Source organism: Xenopus tropicalis, chromosome 9 (genome assembly GCF_000004195.4).
Source record: "Xenopus tropicalis strain Nigerian chromosome 9, UCB_Xtro_10.0, whole genome shotgun sequence".
Taxonomy (NCBI): domain Eukaryota; kingdom Metazoa; phylum Chordata; class Amphibia; order Anura; family Pipidae; genus Xenopus; species Xenopus tropicalis.
The window spans coordinates 77,014,446-77,029,217 of NC_030685.2; the positions used below are offsets into that span (position 1 = coordinate 77,014,446).

At 42.5% G+C, this 14,772-nt stretch overlaps 1 protein-coding gene across 1 annotated transcript in view; it reads right to left on the bottom strand.

The window, feature by feature from the left end:
• The window catches only part of lypd6b (LY6/PLAUR domain containing 6B), a 41,282-nt gene extending 26,510 nt beyond the window's left edge, over window positions 1–14,772 (bottom strand). Inside the window, exon 1 of the mRNA XM_002935292.5 lies at window positions 14,627–14,772. The gene's annotated coding sequence lies outside the window, so the exon portion shown is untranslated. The remainder of the gene's footprint in view (window positions 1–14,626) is intronic.

Genomic DNA, 14,772 nt, shown 5'->3' on the forward strand with positions numbered 1-14,772 from the left:
TATTGCAACTTTTACTACATTTCCCCGTTGTTCCACTGACTGATCTCTCTAAATAGATTTTGTTTTCATTTTATGGCCAAACACAGGCGTGTAAATCACCAGCTTTCTGACAGATTGATGTTAAAATCTCAAGCAAATACTCTTGTAAAGTTAAATACTCTCCAAAAGTTAAAAGTGCTTATAATATTTCTTTCCGTGAGTTCTCTGGCATTGTTTGAACAAAACCTTTTTCTCCGTCTCTCGTACAAAATCTCTGCTTGAATTACATCTAAGCCGGGACCTTCACAGTAGCCACATGTGCCGCCGCCACGGGAAGTATTTTATGACCCAGCTACTGTATAGAATGGAACTGGGTTTCAACAAAGGTGGAAATTCAACTAAGAGGAAGCGGCATACAAGGGAATATCTGAAGGAATGTGAGAAATGTTTCCTGAATGGCATGAGAAGGTGACTAGAGACAGGGCTGCTGTTGGTAGTGAAGGGAACCTCAGTCATCAAAGGGTGCTGGGAGTTGCACTTTCACAACAACGAAGGGCCGAGAGCTGGTAACCTCGACTTATAGGAAAATTCGGCAATGCCGATCATGTCACACAGAGCCAAAACTACTGACAAAATGTCTACAACACAACATGTTGGGGTATCACCCCAACCCAAAGAAGGGCCATGCCCCAAAATGTTATGCAGCTTTAGTCTCCAATAAAAGCAAAAAGTATCTGCACACACCTGTTTCAACCCATAAAGGGTCTTCATCAGGGGAAAAATTTTACTGATGATGAAGACCCTTTATGGGTTGAAAAGCATTGGGTTATATTTTCTTATAATGTGATTTTGTATTACCGTAATTTTTTCTTTTTTATTTATTTTAAGAGCACGGATACTATTTGCTTTTTTGACTGTTTTGGAGTGACTAAATGGGGTTTCTCCTGTGTCCCTGCACCTCTTTTGTTTGTTATAATATAAGGTGTGCGCTCTTACACTTTGCGCAGTATGCCGGGAACTCTGGGATTTTCAACCACTGGTTTATATAAACATTCATATGTGATTCATACATGATTTTTAAAAGTGTGACTGTATGTATGTATGTATGTCTGTATAACTTTATTTATAAAAAGCCACAAGGGTACGCAGCGCTGTACAGTCTTACAGAATACAAAATTACGCACAGGGAGGACAAGTGTTATAATAAATAAATATAATAAATATATATAAATAAACATGGAATAAGTGCCATGAGGTATGAGACACAGTAGGAAGTAAAGGTCCCTGCCCCGTAGAGCTTACAACTGTGGCCACCATGTCCTACTATCATCATTTTGTGCCATGATTACCTTATTCCTTCATATAATATGCCTACCTACACCTGCTCCTCTGAGAGATGCCACTTTGCATGGCAGCCAATAGGCCAACCCTATTTATGCTCTGTAAAAGCAGCTTTGACCAATTAAGACAGAGCTCATATTACAGCAGACAGGGGGCCTACAATCAAGTGACCACGGGTGTTTATTTGAGCAAGTGGGACACTACAATAAAAAAAAATAAAATAAACCAAAAGCAGGTGAGTAAAAGCAAAACAGGGATGTTTACAAGCCTTTGGAAGCCATTCTTGTGCAGGTAATTAGTTGTCAGAGTAACCAGGAGACTTAGGGCAGATAAAGACAACCCTATTGTTTGCTCTGCTTTCTCTCCAAAGCTCTGATAAATGGTTTTACGAAGTTGAAGTTTCTTTAAGATAACATAATCATGTGAGTTTAGGAAGGGGGTAGGAACACATGTATGTGGTCAGAAGAAGCAGTAAATATAGATTCAGGATTTTATATTCTTCAAAATTGGCTACTAAAGTTAATAATTAGTTGCCTTTCATAAAAAGGGTATTAACTCAAGGGAACATACTTTTGCCTCTTTATAGGTCCCTGGTAAGGCCTCACCTTGAGTATGGGGGGCAGTTTTGGGCTTCAGTCCTTAAGAGGGATATTAATGAGCTGGAGAGAGTGCAGGTAAAAGGGATGGAAGAACTTGGACTACGAGGAAAGACTGTCAAGGCTGATTACCCTTTATATGAGACAATATTATCATAATGGGGGATCTCCTTTCACATTGAAAAGAACAAATGACAAGAAGCCCACCCTCTGAACTTGAGGAACAGAATTTGCTCCTGAAGTAAATCAACTGGTTCTTCATTGTAAGGGTGGTGAAGCCATGGAAAACCCTACTGGGCGATGCTTTGATAGTAGATTCATTTGTCTTTTGTAAACCCAAATTAACTATGTAAAGGTGCCCATACACCTTAAGATCCGCTCGTTTGGCGAGGTCACCAAGTGAGCGTATCTTCTCCCGATATCCCTCACCTACGGGTGGGTGATATCGGGAGAATCCAGGCTAATTCAGTCGTTGGCCCTGGGGCCAAACGATCAAATTACGGTGGGTATAGGCAAAGTCGGTCCGGGGACGAGCCAATGCGGTCCCCAATCCGACTAGATTTTCTAACCTGCCCGATCGAGATCTGGACGATTTCAGGCCAGATATCGGTCGGGCAGGCCCGTCGGTAGTCCCCATACACGGGCCGATTAGCTGCCGAATCGGCAGCTAGAATCGGCCCATGTATGGGGACCTTAACTGTCTAGTGGTCAAGAACTCGGCTTGGCACATTTTTTTATAATCCATTCAACCAGAACTCCATCCAAGTATATATAATAAGGGAATTAGCTATGGCTGATCCATTTTTTAAAGAGACTAGGGACCTGATAAATCCTAGGGACCTGATAGATCTTGTTATTTAAGGCGCCCGTACACTGAAAGATGGCGAGGTCGGCAATCGAGTGGATCTTTCCCTGATACGCCCACCTTGAGATATCGGATCACATTGACAGAATACAGGTCGTCGGGACCAGGACTGCATCAACGTGCCAATGCACTCCTCTCCCCAATGGGATTTTTAAACCTGCCTTATCAATATCTGCCCAATCTTCAGCCAGATCTCAGTCGAGTAGGCCAGTCTGAGAGCCCCATACACAGGGCAATAAGCTGCCAAGTCAACAATCAGCAGTCTGTGTATGGCCACCTTAATTGTTGGCCTGCAATAAGCCCAATGTCATACAACACAACTCAAACAGGGGTAAATCCTGCAAATCATGCTAGATAGCTAGATAACCCCCAAAACAAACAGTCTGTCCGCTACCCAATACTATAATTCATTTTTAAGCATTTTTACCAACACCCACCATTAAATCCCTACTTAGCCTCGCAAACCAACAAAGTAGTTGGCTTTTCTACCCCATTCAGCATATTTACATCTCCAGTATCAGTTTGCTCTAGATTTTCTCTACCTTTAATACTCCTTTAGCTCATTCTACCCTTAGCAGAACAAACAGACTCTGAACAGTCGGCAAACACACCTAAGCTGGAATTCTCCAAGTCGGCCACCATACAAAGTTACATGTAATTGTTCTGTATACATCTCGGCACAAAAAAAAGCACCTGTGTGAACACTTCTGGCCTTTGTCCAGTATTTCAACACTTCCATAATAACTGATTTTTTTTTCGACTCTTGAAATTCCTTTCTGTGGTGATATATATCCAAACCCAGAGCTAACAGTACAGGCACTTAGCCCGTCACGAAGAAAAACGGCTGGTGTTAAAATTCTTGGATAAACACACAGTGGTATTAACACTTCACACAAACCATTCTGTACCTGAAATCCCTCAATGTCAAACGGTTGGACCTCGCAGGTCAGAGGGCTGGGTGTTGCCCCAAACTGGCAGCATTTCAAAACATCTTTTAAAATTATATTAGTAAATGAAATACAAACTAGATTAACTGAGATCCATACAACACTGTAACATTATAAGTACAGGTATGGGATCCGTTATCTGGAAAAACCAAAAAGTAGAGCACAAAGGCCAAAAATGTCATATAAATGTCATATAAATGGTAATATTTACAGTACAGGTATAGGACCTGTTATCCAAAATGCTGGGACCCAGGGCTATCTTAGTTGGGATCAAGTACAGGTACTGTTTTATTATTACAGAGAAAAGGGAATCATTTAACCATGAAATAAACCCAATAGGGCTGTTCTGCCCCCAATAAGGGGTAATTATATCTTAGTTGGGATCAAGTACAGGTACTGTTTTATTATTACAGAGAAAAGGGAATCATTTAACCATTAAATAAACCCAATAGGGCTGTTCTGCTCCCAATAAGGGGTAATTATATCTTAGTTGGGATCAAGTACAGGTACTGTTTTATTATTACAGAGAAAAGGGAATCATTTAACCATGAAATAAACCCAATAGGGCTGTTCTGCCCCCAATAAGGGGTAATTATATCTTAGTTGGGATCAAGTACAGGTACTGTTTTATTATTACAGAGAAAAGGGAATCATTTAACCATGAAATAAACCCAATAGGGCTGTTCTGCCCCCAATAAGGGGTAATTATATCTTAGTTGGGATCAAGTACAGGTACTGTTTTATTATTACAGAGAATAGGGAATCATTTAACCATTAAATAAACCCAATAGGGCTGTTCTGCCCCCAATAAGGGGTAATTATATCTTAGTTGGGATCAAGTACAGGTACTGTTTTATTATTACAGAGAATAGGGAATCATTTAACCATTAAATAAACCCAATAGGGCTGTTCTGCCCCCAATAAGGGGTAATTATATCTCAGTTGGAATAAAGTACAGGTACTGTTTTATTATTACAGAGAAAAAGGAAATCAGTTTAAAAAATGTAAAGTATTTGATTACAATGGAGTCTATGGGAGACAGACTTTCTGTAATTCGGAGCTTTCTGGATAACGGGTTTCCAGGTAATGGATTCCATACCTGTAATAATAAAACAGTACCTTATACTTGATCCCAACTAAGATATAATTAATGAGCTTAAATGAGTTTAAATGGCGTTTAAATGATTTTTAGTAGACTTCAGGTATGGAGATCCAAATTACAGAAAGATCCCTTATCCGGAAAGCCCGGGTCCCAAGCATTTTGGATAATAGGTCCTATACTGTGCTGTTAATATTGCCAAATGATGAAAGGCATTTTTGGCCTTTGTGCCCTATGTTTTAAGCAGCCCACAACACAGCACCCCAAACTATGCCAAAGGGGGTTCATATTGGCCTGCATTGTGCAGTGTTTAATGACCGGCAGTTACATGTGGATTGGTCGCCTTCTGGCAGGCCAGTAATGGGGGCACATTGTATTCTGTGGAACTATTATAGGTCAGGGCCTGGATTCCTGGATTTTCCAGTGATTTACAGCAGCCCTAGGACTAATATGAAAACAAAGGCCTTTACTTGCCATTAAACTACTTTATCTCATTACCAAATTTAAATACGTACTCACTGAGCCCTGTTTTCCTACCCGGAACCCTTTCTTTTACACATGTTTGTTTGAGCTTTGTCTGTACTTGCAGGAATAATTCTTATGCAGATTCAGACCAAGCCACTTGCCCAAGGACACGAGCAGGGTTTTATCACCCAAGGAGTTCACGTTGGCTTTCTCTGGCTGTGCTTTCAAAACATAAGAGGGGTCATTTACTATGACCCTGGACAGAAGTGTTTAAAGTGTAAGGGTGAAGACACACAGAGCTACTAAGTAGCAGCTACTTGACAGGTCCAAATGACCGATATCTGTCCAAAAAGCGGGCAGATACTGATCAGGTAGGTTTGATTTTCCCGTCAGATCGAGGACCGCATCTGAGCATTGATGCGGTCCTTGATCTGACAGCCTGTGCTTTTAGGGTTGCCGCTTTATTAGGGGTGCCACCTCTCTTGGGCGTGAATTCTGGGCAGGAAGGAGGGACGTGACGTCACTGGGCGGGGCAGTGACATCACAGGGGTGGCCCACTGCAATCATGGGGCGTGGCCAATTGCCGCATTAATCTTGGAGAATCCTACCGAAAGCTGGGCTGTCTGGGTCAGGTGACAACCCTAAGCCTTATACAGGTATTGGACCCCTTATCCGGAAACCCATTATCCAGAAAGTTCGAAATTACGGGAAAGGCCATCTCCCATAGACTCCATTTTAATCAAATAATTTACATTTTTAAAAATGATTTCCTTTTTCTCTGTAATAATAAAACAGTACCTGTACTTGATCCCAACTAAGATATAATTACCCCTTATTGGGGGCAGAACAGCCCTATTGGGTTTATTTCATGGTTAAATTATTCCCTTTTCTCTGTAATAATAAAACAGTACCTGTACCTGATCCCAATTAAGATATAATTACCCCTTATTGGGGGCAGAACAGCCCTATTGGGTTTATTTAATGGTTAAATGATTCCCTTTTCTCTGTAATAATAAAAAAGTACCTGTACTTGATCCCAACTAAGATATAATTACCCCTTATTGGGGGCAGAACAGCCCTATTGGGTTTATTTAATGGTTAAATTATTCCCTTTTCTCTGTAATAATAAAACAATACCTGTACCTGATCCCAATTAAGATATAATTACCCCTTATTGGGGGCAGAACAGCCCTATTGGGTTTATTTCATGGTTAAATGATTCCCTTTTCTCTGTAATAATAAAACAGTACCTGTACTTGATCCCAACTAAGATATAATTACCCCTTATTGGGGGCAGAACAGCCCTATTGGGTTTATTTAATGGTTAAATGATTCCCTTTTCTCTGTAATAATAAAACCAGAGGGGTTTTTATATGTGGCTGTTGTTAAATTGGAGTTTAAGTAAAAGAGCAAGTTCATACAATGATTAAGAGTTAAGACATCATACAAGCCACACTCCTAAACCAGACACAACAGGACAGCCAGAAACATTCCGGCCAAGCCAGGTAAAGCCACATTTCTCCAGGTCTATCAATAACCCCAGGGGGTCAGGTGTTTGTGGTTTCCTCTGACAACTGTGATGGACAGGATTCATCTGACTGTCAGTTTGTGTAAGTGCTACATACGTGTCAGAAAGAAAATAACTTTGTTAGTTGCTACCCCCAACCCACCCTTTATAGAGACTCCCAAATGGGCTACAATTCAACAGCATCTATAAACGTTTGTTTCCAAAGGGTGAAATGTACATGGAAAGGAAAAAATTACCCACAGGAAAAAAAACCAAAATGGGTAAAATATTTATAAATGATATTTAATGCCTGTGATTTTATATAATGTTTCTTGTCTTGTATTAGCTCTATAAATGAAGTGCTAATCATGCCTAGAAAGGCAGCCATTGCTGGGAACGGCAGGACCTATTTTGTAACACTGGGTAACTTTGCTCTGGCATAGCAACCCATAGCAACCCATGAGGAATTAGCTTTAATCCCAATAGGATTGTTTTGCATCCAATAAGGATTATTTATATTTTAGCTTGTATCAAGTACAGGTACTGTTTTATTATTACAGAGAAAAGGGAATCATTTAACCATGAAATAAACCCAATAGGGCTGTTCTGCCCCCAATAAGGGGTAATTATATCTTAGTTGGGATCAAGTACAGGTACTGTTTTATTATTACAGAGAAAAGGGAATCATTTAACCATTAAATAAACCCAATAGGGCTGTTCTGCCCCAATAAGGGGTAATTATATCTTAGTTGGGATCAAGTACAGGTACTGTTTTATTATTACAGAGAAAAAGCAAATCAGTTTTAAAATTCTGAATTATTTGATTAAAATGGAGTCTATGGGAGACGGGCTTTCCTTAATTTGGAGCTTTCTGGATAATGGGATTCCGGATAAAGGATCCCATACCTGTATTGTACAGGGGATACACTGTACTGGTGGTGTTATATGCTAAACCAAATGTGTGCCCATGGAGAAGGGTCCTGAATATATTAAATAACCCAGTCATCTCATCATATTAACTACATAACACAATGCCACAAGGCTGAATAAGCCACTGTCTGAATTGAGCATATTGGGGCAGATTTTTCCCCTGAGACGGGATCGAATGAGACCATGTAAATTCATTTCAGCGGAGCTGGCGAGTTCAGCAAAAACGACAATAAGTAGGTTCATTTCATTCCAGTCACTTAGCCGAGCCCAGGGAGAAACGGGAACACATAATGGGCGGATAATCAAGTACAATCAGGACTATGACCCTGGATATGGGGGTGATTATGCAGAGTGGGTTCATAATAGGACTCTTCCCTGGCATCTGACACCGGCCTCTCTTTCTGGGTTAAAAGCAGCCTGGCACATGTATTCCATGCACTGTATAATAGGTGCCCGCAGCAGTTGCCAAGGCTTCCAACAATTTGCTCTTATGTAAAGAAACATGTTGTAACACTGGCAGATAATTATATCAACATTTATCAATGTTTTCTACGATGCTCTTTATGGGAGGCCCTGCCTTCATAGCCGCTTTTATGTTTTATGCTGTAGAATGTGCTTCCCAGGGGTTAGGGGGGAAATACGACCCTTTAGAAAAGTAACATGTACTTTAATGGCAGACTAAGGGGCGGATTTACTAAACTCTAACATTCTGAAAAATACGACTAAACTCATTTCCATTAATATCTGCCATTTATTTAAAAATCCGAACCGAAAAAGTCTGCCTGGAAAAAAGGTTTTCTAACTGTCGCCTTGAGAACTGTTGCACAAAACACAGCGTCAAAAGGTAGAGTATCTTTCAGGAAAGAGAAGGGACATCTGCCATTGACTTCTACATGATCTCTGGCGAATCGTCGGATTCCGATTTTTAGCCACTTGGAGACATAGGGGCCCATTTACTAAACAATTTTGAGAATTTCATATTTTTTCTAACATTTTTCTAATTTATAGAACATTTCGGAATGTATGCAAAAAGTTCGTTAAAATTCCACGAGTTTTTTGTGGTTTTCGTTAAATTTACACGAAAAAAACGTACTTTGCGCAAAGAATAGGAACATTTCGGAATTCGTTAGCGCTTTGGTAACACTTTCCATCTTTTTGCCAGGTTTGATCTGTCGGGTGCCATTGAGTCCCATGAAAGGCATCAAAGCCAGAAAGGTTTTCGTGCCATAACGAACTTTTAGGCACGATAATATTGTGACTTTTGGAACACAATTGCGACTTTTTCGTACGAACGATAAAAGCATTGCCGAGACATTTTAGAACTTCAGAAATGATCGTGGTTACTCTGAATTTTTACCATATCGTGTTTTAAGCCCAGAAAAAAACAGATTTTAGTAAATGTGCCCCATAGTATATCTCTGAAAAGTCGCAACTTTTTTTCCCTACAACTTTTAGCGAATTAGAAAAAAAAATCTGACGGTTAGTAAATGGCCCTTTTAGTTTTGCAGGTTGGGCATCACTGTCCATGCAATATTCCCATTCACAGAATAGAGCCCCCCCCACCCCTATGCACCAGCCTCCTCTTTTGTAAATGGAAAATTTATATCCCAACTGCGCTGTTTGATCCCAAGCCGACTGCCTCATAATTGTGGGTTTTTCTAACCTTTGATCTCTCGTTTAATGGCACTGTAGCTTCACGTAGTCCGGTAGCAAATATCCTATCCTGAACTCCTATGAGAAATTTTTACGCACCCTAAGAAAAAATGGGCGCTGGGCAAAACACTCACAATTACTCCCCATTCACAATAAACAAAAATCCCCTAAAAAATACCGGTGAATTTTCTAGACTTCTTGGCCTTTCAATACACATAGAAAATAACATAGAAAGGGAACCTTGGACTCCATTGGCTATTCATGTAGGTATGTGATCCTGCAGGAAAAACTGTGCTCCGGCCCCACATGCCCCAGGGAAAATGTCCTTGGCAAATGGAAGGAAAGGAAACATAACGACCAATTGTGGGATTATCATGTCCTTAAATGTGTGTTACTATTCTCTCAAGTGCCGGACTGAGAGGCAGCGGCTGTCACTTGAGTCTGATGGATTGAAAGTGCCACCACTTGGCGCTCCCTCTTGTCTGAGCCCTACGGATCGTGCAGTCGCAGCCTACAGTTCCAGTACAGCCACATAGTACAGGTATAGGACCCGTTATCCAGAATGCTCGGGACCAAGGGTATTCCGGATAAGGGGTCTTTTCGTAATTTGGATCTCCATACCTTAAGTCTACTAAAAAATCAATAGACCATTAATTAAACCAATAGGATTGTTTAGCACCCAATAAGGATTATTTATATCTTAGTTGGGATCAAGTACAGGTACTGTTTTATTATTACAGAGAAAAGGGAATCATTTAACCATGAAATAAACCCAATAGGGCTGTTCTGCCCCCAATAAGGGGTAATTATATCTTAGTTGGGATCAAGTACAGGTACTGTTTTATTATTACAGAGAAAAGGGAATCATTTAACCATTAAATAAACCCAATAGGGCTGTTCTGCCCCAATAAGGGGTAATTATATCTTAGTTGGGATCAAGTACAGGTACTGTTTTATTATTACAGAGAAAAGGGAATCATTTAACCATGAAATAAACCCAATAGGGCTGTTCTGCCCCCAATAAGGGGTAATTATATCTTAGTTGGGATCAAGTACAGGTACTGTTTTATTATTACAGAGAAAAAGGAAATCAGTTTTAAAATTCTGAATTATAAGATTATATATCAGTCACTTTGATACAAGGGGAAGCTAAACCAAACAGGGACAGCAAACAGGGGCTTGAACCCAAAATAGCCTAGAAACCTGCGCTGGTAAAATGGTTTAACTGTAATAACATCACACAGCACAAAATATTTGGACCGAGGACCCTAGAGTTCCCCTGTTGGCGCATGGGGGGGCCCAGATACAACAAACCTTCCCCAAATATTTCTTCATCATCAGAAGCCCTTGAGTTGGTTTAGCAGTGTTTGCCGAAGGTAAGAGGGAGAAGCTCCTTTGTTGTGTGGCTTTGGGAGGTCTGGGGTTAATGACTGTGTCAGCCCCCTGTGACCTTGAGCTGACTGGGCCTCAGGCCCAGAGACTTGTGGGTTATATGGAAACAAGCTTTGTATCATTAGGAGCAATACTGACCAATAATTAAAAGGTTAATATACTGCATTTAATTGTTCAATATCCCCTCAACAGGCTGCTATGCATAATAACATGGGTTACTGGGTCACAGAACCCTCCCTGCCTCCACATTTCTAGTAAGAGCTGCCATATAGCTTCTCTATGCATTACTCACAGACACCAGTCCAGCTCACCCCCTTGTACTGTACTGTCCTGTAGGGTCAATTTTCCCTTTAAATGGGTGGTTCACCTTTAAGTTAACTTCTAGTATGTTATAGAATGCCTATTCCTAGCAACTTTGCAATTGGTTTTTATTATATATTTTTTATAGCTTTTTAATTATTCAGCTTTCTCTCCTGCCCCTGTCAAATGGGGGTCACTGACCCCGGCAGCCAAAAACTATTGCTCTGTAAGCCTACAGTTTTATTATTTTTGTTACTTTTTATTACTTATCTTACTATACAGGCCCTCTGCTATTCATATTCTCATCTCTCCTTTAAACCACTGCCTGGTTGCTAGGGTAAATAAGACCCTAGCAACCAGATAGCTGCTAAAATACCAAAATGGAGAGCTGCTGGACAAAAAGCCAAATAACTGAAAAAACCATATAAGATAAAAAATGAAGACCAATTGCAAATTGTCTCAGAATATTGATGTCTACATCATATGAAACCCCTTTATTCTAGATTCTCTATAGAGAGAAAGTCTGATAGTCGGACCCAATAACCAATGTACACACCAAGCAGTTTAATTATTATTAACATTTATCTATAAAGCGCCAACATATCCCGCAGCGCTGTACAATAAGTGGGTTTCATACATTGGACATACAGAGTAACATATAAAGCAATCAGTAACCGATACAAGAGGTGAAGAGAGCCCTGCCCAAAAGAGCTTACAATCTACAAGGAGTAACATATAAAGCAATCAATAACCGATACAAGAGGGGAAGAGAGCCCTGCCCAAAAGAGCTTACAATCTACAAGGAGTAACATATAAAGCAATCAATAACCGATACAAGAGGGGAAGAGAGCCCTGCCCAAAAGAGCTTACAATCTCCCATACACTATATGCACACCTCAGCCGCCAACATGAAAAATAAAGGACAAATTACAATAAGAAGAGGAAAGAAAATTATTGATAAGCCCTTTATCAGCAGAATACCAACTCCCGGCCGATAGGTCGCCCCATAGCCTAGTGCCAAAGTGATGTTTAGCAAAAGGGAGTGTCGCACACACAAAGGGCACATTTGATCTGTGAGGAAATGGCAAATGGGCTCCAGTAGCACAAACCCAGCACCGAAGGCACAATTAACCCATTAGCAGCCAGGGGGAAAACGATCGCTGACGCCCTCGGGGAAGGTAGGGCAGGAGGAAACTCTCTGTACAAACGAGTCATTAAGCACAGATTTCTAGGCGCTTACTCATTAAACTGATTAATAAATAACCCTGCAATGTTAATGGGGTGGGGGGGGGATATATCCTACTTACAAGTATGCTCAGTTTGCACTTATATTTCTATACAATTCCCCTGGATATTGGGGCCCTTGTACGGGAAGCTGCCATACTGATAAAGTCATTTACATTACTATTATTATTATTATTATTATTAACATTTATTTATAAAGCACCAACATATTCCGCAGCGCTGTACAATAAGTGGGTTTCATACATTGGACATACAGAGTAACATATAAAGCAATCAATAACCGATACAATAGGTGAAGAGAGCCCTGCCCAAAAGAGCTTACAATCTACATCTTACCCAAAATGGTTAGGAGAATGGTACATTCCAAACTATCCAAACCCAAGAAATGCAGGCCGCCCCTCCTCCCTATCTATATCTAAGAATGGGATATTTATGACATAAAACCCCCATGTATTACAAAAAGAACGTATTTAGGTAGAGAGAAGGAGACAGGGGGTTAAATGAAGGCCGGGGGCGAGCATGAGAATAAAGCAAATCCTGACTGACGGCTCGAGCGCTACAGTTACAAAATAATGCAAGAATGTCCAGCCCTGCAGCTGTTGCCTTACTAACAACTCCCAGCACCCTTCCTGGGAGAAGTAGTTCAACAGCAACTACAGTACCTGGCTGCGTCAGTAAACTGGCAAGTGTTTAGTCTATTAGTGAAATAATAAGTAATATCCCCAATATCAGCACATACAGTTATCTGTATAGGGATTCCCTATTTATTGGTGTAAGTCAGTCCCTTTCCTGTTATTTAATCATCATTATTTTATCCTAGCTTTATATAGCGCCGACATATTCTGCAGCGCATTACAGAGACCAGACACCATTTCTCTCTATTCAGGACCCAGCAGGATATTTCTGACTGTGGGACAGTACAATGGGAATCCATTTATCACAGAACTCTTTACAAAGATGGAGTCTAATAAGCGCCAGCGCTGTTACTGACAGTGACCAATTAGGTCTTTGCTTTTATTTTCCATCTTGTATTATCCTTTGCCGATTAGTTACCAGCTGCCCCTTGTACAATTGCCAATTGGTTGGTAGAGCTGATAGGCTGCCTTATATTGTAATCCATACAGTGTCGGACTGGCCCATCAGGATACCAGGAAAACTCCCGGAGGGCCCAGGTGTCAGTGGGCCCTCCTGCTCACCCAACCATTTGCCTTGTGTGACAATACCATGGTCATTGTTCAATTCTATATGAAAAGAAACAGAAGAAAGGATAAATAATCAGGGTTGGACTAAGCCGCTGGGACAAAACCCGGTGGGCCCCGGCGGCCCAGACCCGACCCTTGCCGGCGCTCCCCCGGCTGACCATTCCTCCCCTGACGCATTAAACTCAGGGGAGGATGTTGGGTGGGGGACCCTGCAGGGGGGATATTAGGGGGCTCAGTGGGGGCCCCTGCGGTGGGGGGGTAAGGGAGGCTCAGCAGGGGCCCCTACGGGGGGTTAGGGGGGGGTGGGGGACGCGGACGGTAGGGGCCCCTACGGGGGGTTAGGGGGTGTGGGGGACACGGACGGTAGGGGCCCCTACGGGGGGTTTAGGGGGTGTGGGGGACACGGACGGTAGGGGCCCCTACGGGGGGGTTAAGGGGTGTGGGGGACGCGGACGGTAGGGGCCCCTACAGGGGCGGTTAGGGGGTGTGGGGGACGCGGACGGTAGGGGCCCCTACGGGGGGGTTAGGGGGTGGGGGACGCGGACGGTAGGGGCCCCTACGGGGGGGTTAGGGGGTGGGGGACGGTAGGGGCCCCTACGGGGGGGTTAGGGGGTGTGGGGGACACGGACGGTAGGGGCCCCTACGGGGGGGTTAGGGGGTGTGGGGGACGCGGACGGTAGGGGCACCTGTAGGTGGGCCCTGCACCCCCCAGTCCAACACTGTAAATAACTATGTAAAAAGTAATTAAGAGACTAAAGAAAGTGAACAAAGAAGGGGAGAGTGGGGCTAAGGTGTAAGGGTTTGTGGGGGGGCCCTTGGTACCCCAGTCCGACACTGAGTCCATCAAGCTCTGCCCAAGCAGGTCCTGGGTCCCTAGTATGGATTCTCCACTTTAAAAGTCGCAGTAGCGACAGAAGTTGCTCCCTCAGCAAGAGGCTCCATCCAGCTCTGCCTATAAAAGGAGCGGGGAGAGAAGCGCAGCTGCGGCTCAGAAGCAGAAACACAAGCGCCCAGAAATAACTCAGTGCCCTTAGGGGCATCCCAGCATGGCTGCCTCCCAGTGCCCCACAACTGGCAATTAGAGAGAGGGGGGGTAGGTACCTACCGTCACAGCAACATCTGCGCACTGACAGCGCCTCCCGGCTGCACAAAGCGCTCAGCCCGCTACACACACGCACGGAATCGCTCAGACTTCCAGCAGCAGCTCTGTCACTCCGCTCTCGCCGGCTCCGCTACAGCCAGGGACATGGG